Genomic DNA, 9420 nt, shown 5'->3' with positions numbered 1-9420 from the left:
ATCAAAAACCCCAGGATATAGAAAAAGCATTACCATGCTTCTGAGTAATGTTTTAGGGTATTTTGGGAAGCCTTGAGCTAGAAATTGGGAATTTACAACATTTGGCTGGAAAGCCTAAGCATAACATGATATTTAGCACCTCCTGTCTTTGGTAAAATCATGACAGAATTTTGTCATTGCCAACAATTTCCTTAGGGTCTTTGAGTCAAATTTTGCAGATGTCACAGAACTCTTTAGTCTGATATGATCTAGTGTGCTGCTTGGAAGACTATGTCAATGGTGTCTAGAGGGACAGTATTTTCACCAAAATTGCCAGAAAATGGTATATAACATTATACCTAATTATAGCTGATAAAGCCAGGAATTTCTAATTTCACGTAAACTATGTTAAAAAAAAAAATCCCCTGCCTTACATTCCATTTTTTTTAACCTGACAAAGAGCATAGGCTCTGAGGTCAGACACTCTTGGGTTCAAATTCTACTTCACTACTTATTAGTCACCTTCAGGTAAGCCACTTACTCTTTTCAATCCAAATGGGAATCATGCCACCTCCCTCATGAAATTTTTGCCAAGATTAAGTAAAACAACCTATGAAAAGTCCCTGAAAGACAGTATCTAGCTCATAGAATATAATATTAAAATATTATTGTTCTTTCCTTCTTTTGAATAATGAAGATGTGATTTAAAGCTTTCTTTCCGTGTAGTTTCATGTAGAAATTTAATTGCATTTTGGGAGCAATTTATTTTATTCTTTTACTGTGAAATGAATCCTTTACTTACATTGTCTGTGAGGATATGGAAGGACACAGCTGACTGGCAAATTTAGAAAGAATAAGTGGGAGTTCCCGTCGTGGTGCAGTGGTTAACGAATCCAACTAGGAACCATGAGGTTGCGGGTTCGGTCCCTGCCCTTGCTCAGTGGGTTGACAATCCAGCGTTGCCGAGAGCTGTGGTGTAGGTTGCAGACGCGGCTCAGATCCCGCGTTGCTGTGGCTCTGGCGTAGGCCGGTGGCTACAGCTCCGATTCGACCCCTAGCCTGGGAACCTCCATATGCTGTGGGAGCGGCCCAAGAAATAGCAAAAAAGACAAAAAAAAAAAAAGAAAGAGAATAAGTGGATATTACTGGCTTGAATTTGCCCTTTTTTCCTCTTGAGAGTTAAGCCTTCTACTCCCCTAGACCATAGCTTTTACATATGCTTACACCTTCAGGGGGTGGCCTGCCCCAACTCAGTTCTGTCTAAGACTAGATGGGTATATTTGCCTAATTCTGGGGATCAATGAGCAGACCCACTAGGACAGTAGGCCCAAAGACAAATCCTCAAACCAGATCTTCCCAATAACAAAGAAAATATCTGGTGTCCATATCACAGTCTTTGTTTTGTTTCTTAAAATATTTATAACCTGGGGTAGCAGAGATTGGTATTTATTGGGTGCTATTTCTCTCTTTCTCTGGAGAGCACATCATGTAAGAAAATTGTTTTTTCTAAATAGTGATTTAAAAAACACTTTCTGAACATCATATAGATCTGAAGTATCACATTATATTTTTAACATTTGTTCTTTTAACATGTGTTGCAACATTTTATCTACTAATTTTCTCCACATTTATTGGTAGGAAATTGGGATTTGAAACTTGAATGTTCTTCACAAACAATGACTAATGCTAACTCTTCACTTAGTGAATTGTGGGGGAAAAGCCAAATCAATGAAACAGCTGGGGAAAGATTGGTATACAAGAAAAATTAATGTTCACAATTTGGAAAGAGTCTGGAATAGCATATGATATCTGGCATTCAAAACAATTCTCCATTTCATGATTAAAGGAACATTTTTGAACCATAACCAAACACAAATGCAGCATTAAATAGAATTCAGATGGTAACCTTTCAACCCTAAAGGGAGTGAAAGGCAGTGGTTTACCTTTTTTAATTACTGGTAAAATAAAGATAGCCAATGGGATAAAGGTGTTTTAAAATGTTTCATGAGTTCCTTAGTGTTGGGCATTAAACTAGTTAATGATGATTAATTTGTATTTTACAAAGGCCAAAGTCCAAGATAAGTTTCTAAATCACCATGTTCTGATATTGCCACCAGAAATGCACTTGTTTTTTATTTCTTAGATTGCGGACTATAGTTAAGACTTAATAGGAGCAACTATAAAGTAATATGCTTGTCTCTAATAAAAATGTCAGAACGAATATGATCATATTAATATTGTCTCCTTAAAGTAGCACTTTGTGTATTTATTTCCGTGGTGCTGCCATTCAACAAATGTGCTCAGACTCTTCTTTTAAATTGATGAATAACCACAGCGGAGTGTACAAATATTTAGTATACAGATCAATTAAGTTTACATATGTATACATCCATGTAAGCATCCAAATCAAGACACAGAACATTTCAAGAAACACAGAAGTCTCATTTATGCTCACTACCAATCATTACTCCCCTTCCCCCCCCAAAAAAAACCCCATTCTTCTGAACAGTATCAACATAGGTTACTTTTGATAATTTCTGAACTTTATGTAAATAGAAGCATACATTATATACTCTTGGGTATCTGTCTTCTTTTGCTCAGCAATATGTTTTTAAAGTAATCCATGCTCTTGTACTGTTTGTTGCCATATAATATTGCATTGTGTGAGTATTCCACAGTTAATGTATATATTCTACTACTGAAGGATGTTTGAACTATTTCTAGTGTGGAGCTATTATGAATAATACCACTATGCATATTACTGCACACTTTTTCTTATGGACATAAGCATTATAGAAAGGTATTCAGCTTTAAAAAAAATACTACAACACCAAAGAACTAAAAGCAGGATCTTGAACAGATATTCGTACACTCATGTTCATAGCAACATTATTCATAAGAGGCAAAGAGTGGAAGTAACTCAAGTAACTCCATGGACAGATGAATGGATAAACAAAATGTGGTACATACATATGATGGAACATTAGTCAACTTTAAAAAGAAATTCTGACATGCTACAACATGGATGAAACTTAAGGATATTAGACTAAATAAAATTAGCCAGTCACAAAAAGACAGTGTATAAATCCATTTATGTGAAATACCTATAGTAGTCAACTTCATAGAGACAGAAAGTAGAATGTTAGTTGCCAAAGGCTGGGAGGATGGAGGAATGGGAAGTTGTTGTTTAATGGATGCAGAGTTTCAGTTTTGTAAGAAGAGAAGAGGTCTAGAGATGGATGGTGGAAATAGTTGCACAACAATGTGAATGTACTTAATACCACTGGACTGTGAATTTTAAAATGGTTAAGATGGTAAACGTTATGTGTATTTTATCACAATTTTTAAAATTAAAGAAGACGTAAAGAAATGGAAAGATATTCCATGCTCCTGGGTTAGAAAAATTAATATTGTTAAAATGGCCATACTACCCAAAGTAATCTACAGATTCAATGCAGTCCCTATCAAATTACCAAGGACATTTTTCACAGAACTAGAACAAACAATCCAAAAATTTATATGGAACCACAAAAGACCCAGAATTGCCAAAGAAATTCTGAGGAACAAAAACCAAGCAGGAGGCATAACTCTCTCAGACTTCAGGCAATATTATAAAGCCACAGTCATCAAGACAATGTGGTATTTGTACCAAAACAGACATACAAACCAATGGAACAGAAGAGAGAACCCAGAAATAAACCCAGACACCTACGGTCAATTAATCTTTGATAAAGGAGGCAAGAACATAAAGTGGGGAAAAGACAGTCTTTTCAGCAAGTATTGCTGGGAAACCTGGACAGCTGCATGCAAATCAATGAAACTAGAACACACCCTCACACCATGCACAAAAATAAACTCAAAATGGCTTAAATACTTAAATATAAGACAAAATGGCTTAAATACTTAAATACTTAAATATTTATACTTAAATATAAGACAAGATACTTCCATCAAAATCCTGGAAGAGAACATAGGCAAAGCATTCTCTGACATCAACCTTATGAATATTTTCTCAGGTCAGTCTCCCAAAGCAACAGAAATAAGAGCAAAAATAAACCAATGAGACCTCATCAAACTGACAAGAAAACAAAAAGACAATTTATAAAGTGGGAGAAAATAGTTTCAAATGATGCAACTGACATGGGCTTAATCTCTAAAATACACAAACAACTTACACAACTCAACAGCAAAAAAGCCAATAACCCAATGGAAAAATGGGCAAAAGACCTGAACAGACATTTCTCCAAGGAAGATGTACAGATGGCCAACAAGCACATGAAAAAATGCTCTGCGTCTCTGATTATTAGAGAAATGCAAATCAAAACTACCATGAGGTACCACCTCACACCAGTCAGAATGGCCATCATTAATAAATCCACAAATAACAAATGCTGGAGAGGGTGTGGAGAAAAGGGAACCCCTCCTGCACTGTTGGTGGGAATGTAAGCTGGTATGACCACTATGGAGAACAGCATGGAGGTACCTTAGAAATCTATACATAGAACTACCATATGACCCCACAATCCCACTCTTGGGCACATATCTGGACAAAATTTTCCTTGAAAAAGACACATGCACCTGCATGTTCACTGCAGCACTACTCACAATAGCCAAAACATGGAAACAACCTAAATGTCCATTGACAGAAGACTGGATTAGGAAGATGTGGTATATATATATACAATGGAATACTACTCAACCATAAAAAAGAACAAAACAATGCCATTCGCAGCAACATGAATGGAACTAGAAACTCTCATACTAAGTGAAGTAAGTCAGAAAGAGAAAGACAAATACCATATGATCTCACTTCTACCTGGAATCTAGTATATGGCACAAATGAACCTTTCCACAGAAAAACTCATGGACTTAGAGAATAGACTTGTTGTTGCCAAGGGGGAGGGGGAGGGAGTGGGGTGGACGGGGTGCTTAGGGTAAATAGATGCAGACTATTGCCTTTGGAATGGATTAGAAATGAGATCCTGCTGTGTAGCACTAGGAACTATATCTAGTCACTTATGATGGAGCATGATAATGTGAGAAAAAGAACGTATACATGTATATGTAACTGGGTCACCATGCTGTACAGTAGAAAATTGACAGAATACCGTAAACCAGCTATAATGGAAAAAAATAAAAATCATTATATTAAAAAAAGAATAAGTAAAAGAATAAAATAAAATAAAAATATGTAAAAAGTAAGACAATAAAGCTTAAAAAAATTTATATACTACCAAATACTTTTCAAATATGACTATAAAAGTTTATACTTCCACCAGCAATGTGAGAGTTCCAATTGTTCCACATTCTCACCAAGAGTTTCATCCATTTAATTTTTAACCATAATAGTGTGTACTAGTACTTTGTTATGATTTTATTTTGCATTTCCCTAATGACTAATGATGTTGAGCATCCTTTAATATGTTTATTGCTTATTTGGATATTGCTTCTTTTGTCAAGTGTCTGTTCAACTCTTTTGCCATGTATTTCTGTTGATTTGTCTTCCTTTTTGATTTGTAGGAGTTCTTGATATATTCCAAACATAAGATTTTTGCCAGATTGTTATATTACAAATATTTTCTCCCACACTGCAGCTTAACTTTTCACTCACTTAATAGTATCATTTGATGAACAGTTCTACAGCATATTCTTTTGAATTTCCTAATAGGAAAATATTCATATAATTGGGGGGGAAATTTGATCTCTAGAAAAAAATGTTTTAATCTTCAAAGCTGAGATGATGATGATGATGATAAAACCTCGTCCCCAAGTCTAATCAAGGAGATATAAAGACTGTGAGCTCAGCACACAGATAAGGGTGGAATTAAGTTCTCATTATAAGTAGCAGACTTAGAAATTGCCTTGGCAGGAACTAATCTTTCATGTGTAACTTGTTTATACAACTTGGCTTCCTTCTTAGAGCTGGGAGGGACCCTTAAATGTGCATGACTGTGTCAAACAGTAATAAATTTGATGAAGAGTATTAATAAAGTAACTAATCTAGCCATGCATTACCATTTGGAGTTTAAAACCATTCAAGATCATGAAACAACATCTATGTGTGGGTGTATATGCATGCATGTGCAAGAGAAAAAGGGAGAAGGAGCAACTATCCCTGAAGACAAAATGAAAGGACAAGTTCTAAAAATAATTTGGATGATGGCAGAACCACTGAACTATGCTTAAGTTTTCCAATGGGATAGCAATCATTTGGATGTATGTCTTGTTACTTTTTAGTCATAAGTACAATTGGATAAATATCCACTAGGCCCCCTGGACATGGATGAATGATGTTAGTGGCCTTTGTAAGGAAGTCGCCTTACCTCTTGCCCACCCCCCGCTCAAGATATTTCAATCCTCAACCAGAAACCGAGTGAAAAACTGAAAAGCCAAGTAATCCTAGTGATTGAGACAAAGCTTACACATACATTGTTAATATGAGCAAATGTAAATATATTTTTGAGAACTTATTGTTTCCATTCAGTTGGATAAAAGTTATTTATATTAATTATCTCATATTAGCTTTTAACAACACTATGGGTTGAACACTGTTATCACCTTCAATTTATAGTTGAAAGAACAGAAATATATAGAGGTTAAGTAACCAACATGAATAAGTTACATGAATAGCATATGGTAGAGCCAGAACTTAAACCTGAATCTGTCTCACCTCAGAGCTACAATACTCTATTGCCTCCACCACTGAAACCTGCTTAACATGAGTATAGGCATACCATGGAGATATTGAGGGTTTGGTTCCAGACCACCACAATAAAGGAAAAATCCAATAAGGAAAGTCATAAACTATACTATAATCTCTTAAGTTTGCAATAGCATTATGTCTTTAAAAAGCAATGTAGATTATAAATCAACTATAATAAAAAATTTTTAAATAAAACAATGTAGGAGTTCCCTGGTGGCTCAGTGGGTTAAGTATCTAGTGTTGTCACTGCTGTGGATCAGGTCACTGCTGTGACATGGGTTCAGTCTCTGGCCTAGGAAGTTCCACAAGCCATGGGCATGGCCAAAAAAACAATGTAAATACTTTAAATATTTCATTGCTAAAAAATGTGAACCATCATATGAGCCTTCAGCAAGTCATAATTTTTTTGTTGATGAACAGACTTGCCTTGCTGTTGATGTCTGCTGACAGATCAGGGTGGCGATTTCTTAAAATAAGACAGCAATGAAGTTTACTGCATCAATTGATTCTTCCTTTCATAAACAGTTTCTCTGTAGCATATGATGCTGTTTGCTAGCATCTTACCCACGGTTGGCCTTCTTTCAAAATTGAAGTCAATCTTCTCAAATTCTGCTGCTACTTTGTCAACTAAGTTTAGATAATATTCTAAACCCTTTATTTTCATTTCAACAATCTTCATAGCATCTTTACCAGGAGAAGATTCCATCTCAAGACACCACTTTCTTTGCTCATCCATAAGAAGTAACTCCTCATCCATTAAGATTTTATCACAAGATTGCAGCAATTTAGTCACATCTTCAGGGCCCACTTCTACTTTTAGTTCTCTTGCTATTTCCACTAAATCTACAGTGACTTCCTCCACTGAAATCTTGAACTCTTCAGATTCATCTATGATGGTTGGAGTCAACTTTTAAACTCATGTTATTGTTAATATTTAGATCTCTTCCCATGAATAATGAATGTTCTTTTTTGTGGGAGGTGCAGTGTGCAGCAGTTTGATGTGGGACCTCAGTTCCCAGACCAGGAATTCAACCCAGGCCACAGTGGTGAACATACCAAATCCTAACCACTAGACCATCAGGGACTTCCTATGAATGTTCTTAATGGCATCTAGAATGGTGAATCCTTTCCTGTAGGTTTCCAATTTACAGTTGTCCCTCGGTATCTACAGGGGATTGGTTCCAGGACCTACCATGGGCACTAAAATCCAAAGATGCTCAATTCCCATAGTATCCATGTAAGCAGATCCATGCTATTCATGCTTCTGTTATTCAAGGATCAACTCTACTTTCTCATATTTATCAGAGAAATCACTAACTATGGCAGCAATAGTCTTATGAAATGTGTTTCTTCAATGATGGTACTTGCAAGTTGAAATAATTCCTTGATTCATGAGCTACAGAATAGACATGTTAGCAGGCATGAAAACAATCTCATACTTCTCTATCAGAGTTCTTGGATGACAAAGAACATTGTCACTGAATAGCAATATTTTGAAAGAAGTTTTCTTCTGAGCAGTAGGTCCCAACAGCAGGCTTAAAATATTCAGTAAACCATGTTGTAAACAGATGTGCTGTCATCCAAGCTTTGCTGCTCCATTAAAAGAGCACAGGCAGAGTAGATTTAGCATAATTCTGAAGGGCCCTAGGATTTTCAGAATGGCAAATGAGCGTTGGCTTCAATTTGAAGTCACCAGCTGCATTAGCCCCTAAACAAGAGAGTCAGCCTGTCCTTTGAAGCTCTGAAGCCAAGTATTGACTTCTCCTCTCTAGCTATGAAAGCTAGACATCTTTTCTCAACAGAACATGTTTAATCTACATTGAACATCTGTTGTTCAGTGGAGCCACCTTTATTAATTATCTTAGCTAGGTCTTTTGGAGAACTAGCTGCAGCTTCTACATCAGCACTTGCTGCTTCACCTTACACTTTCTTCTGAGAGAGATGGCTTCTTAAAGCTCATGGACTAACCTCTGCTAGCTTCAAAACTTTCTTCTGCTGCTTCCTCACCTCTCTCAGTCTTCGTAGAATTAAGAAAGTTAAGTCCTGCTCTGGATTAGGCTTTGGCTTAAGGGAATGTTGTGACTGGTTTGATGATATATTCTGACCACTAAAACTTTCTCCATATCAATAATACAGCTGTTTCACTTTCTTATCATTTGTGTGTTCACTAGAGCAGTACTTTAATTTCCTGCCAAAACTTTTTCTTTGCATTCGAAGCTTGGCTGTTTGGTACAAAAGCCCAGCTTTTGGCTTTTCTTTTTTGGCCACATCATGGCATGCAGAAGTTCCTGGGCCAGGGATTTAACCCACACCACAGCAGTGACCTAAGCCACCGTGGTGACAACACTGGATCCTTAACCCCCTGCCCCACAAAGGTAACTCCCTATCTTGGCTTTTGACATACTTTCCTCAATAAACTTAATCATTTCTAGCTTTTGATTTAAAGTGAGAGACATGTGCCTCTTCTTTCTTTTGAACACTTAGATGCCATTTTAGGGTTATTAATCAGCCTAATTTCAATATTGTTGTGTCTCAGGAAATAGGGAGGCCTGAGGAGAGGGAAAGAGACAGAGGAACAGCTGGTTGGTAGAGCATTCAGAATATACACAACATTTATTAAGTTTGCCATCTTGGGCACAGTTTGTGGAGATCCAAAATAATTACAGTGGTAATATCAAAGATCACTAAATGCAGATTACTGTAACAAATTTAATAATGATGAAAACATTTGAAATATT

At 36.4% G+C, this 9420-nt stretch overlaps 1 pseudogene; it reads right to left on the bottom strand.

Moving 5' to 3' along the window:
• On the bottom strand, nucleotides 7134–9173 carry LOC100738663 (annotated as a pseudogene).

This window comes from Sus scrofa, chromosome X, assembly GCF_000003025.6.
Source record: "Sus scrofa isolate TJ Tabasco breed Duroc chromosome X, Sscrofa11.1, whole genome shotgun sequence".
NCBI classification, from domain to species: Eukaryota; Metazoa; Chordata; class Mammalia; order Artiodactyla; family Suidae; genus Sus; species Sus scrofa.
This window is presented reverse-complemented; position numbering and strand designations above follow the sequence as displayed.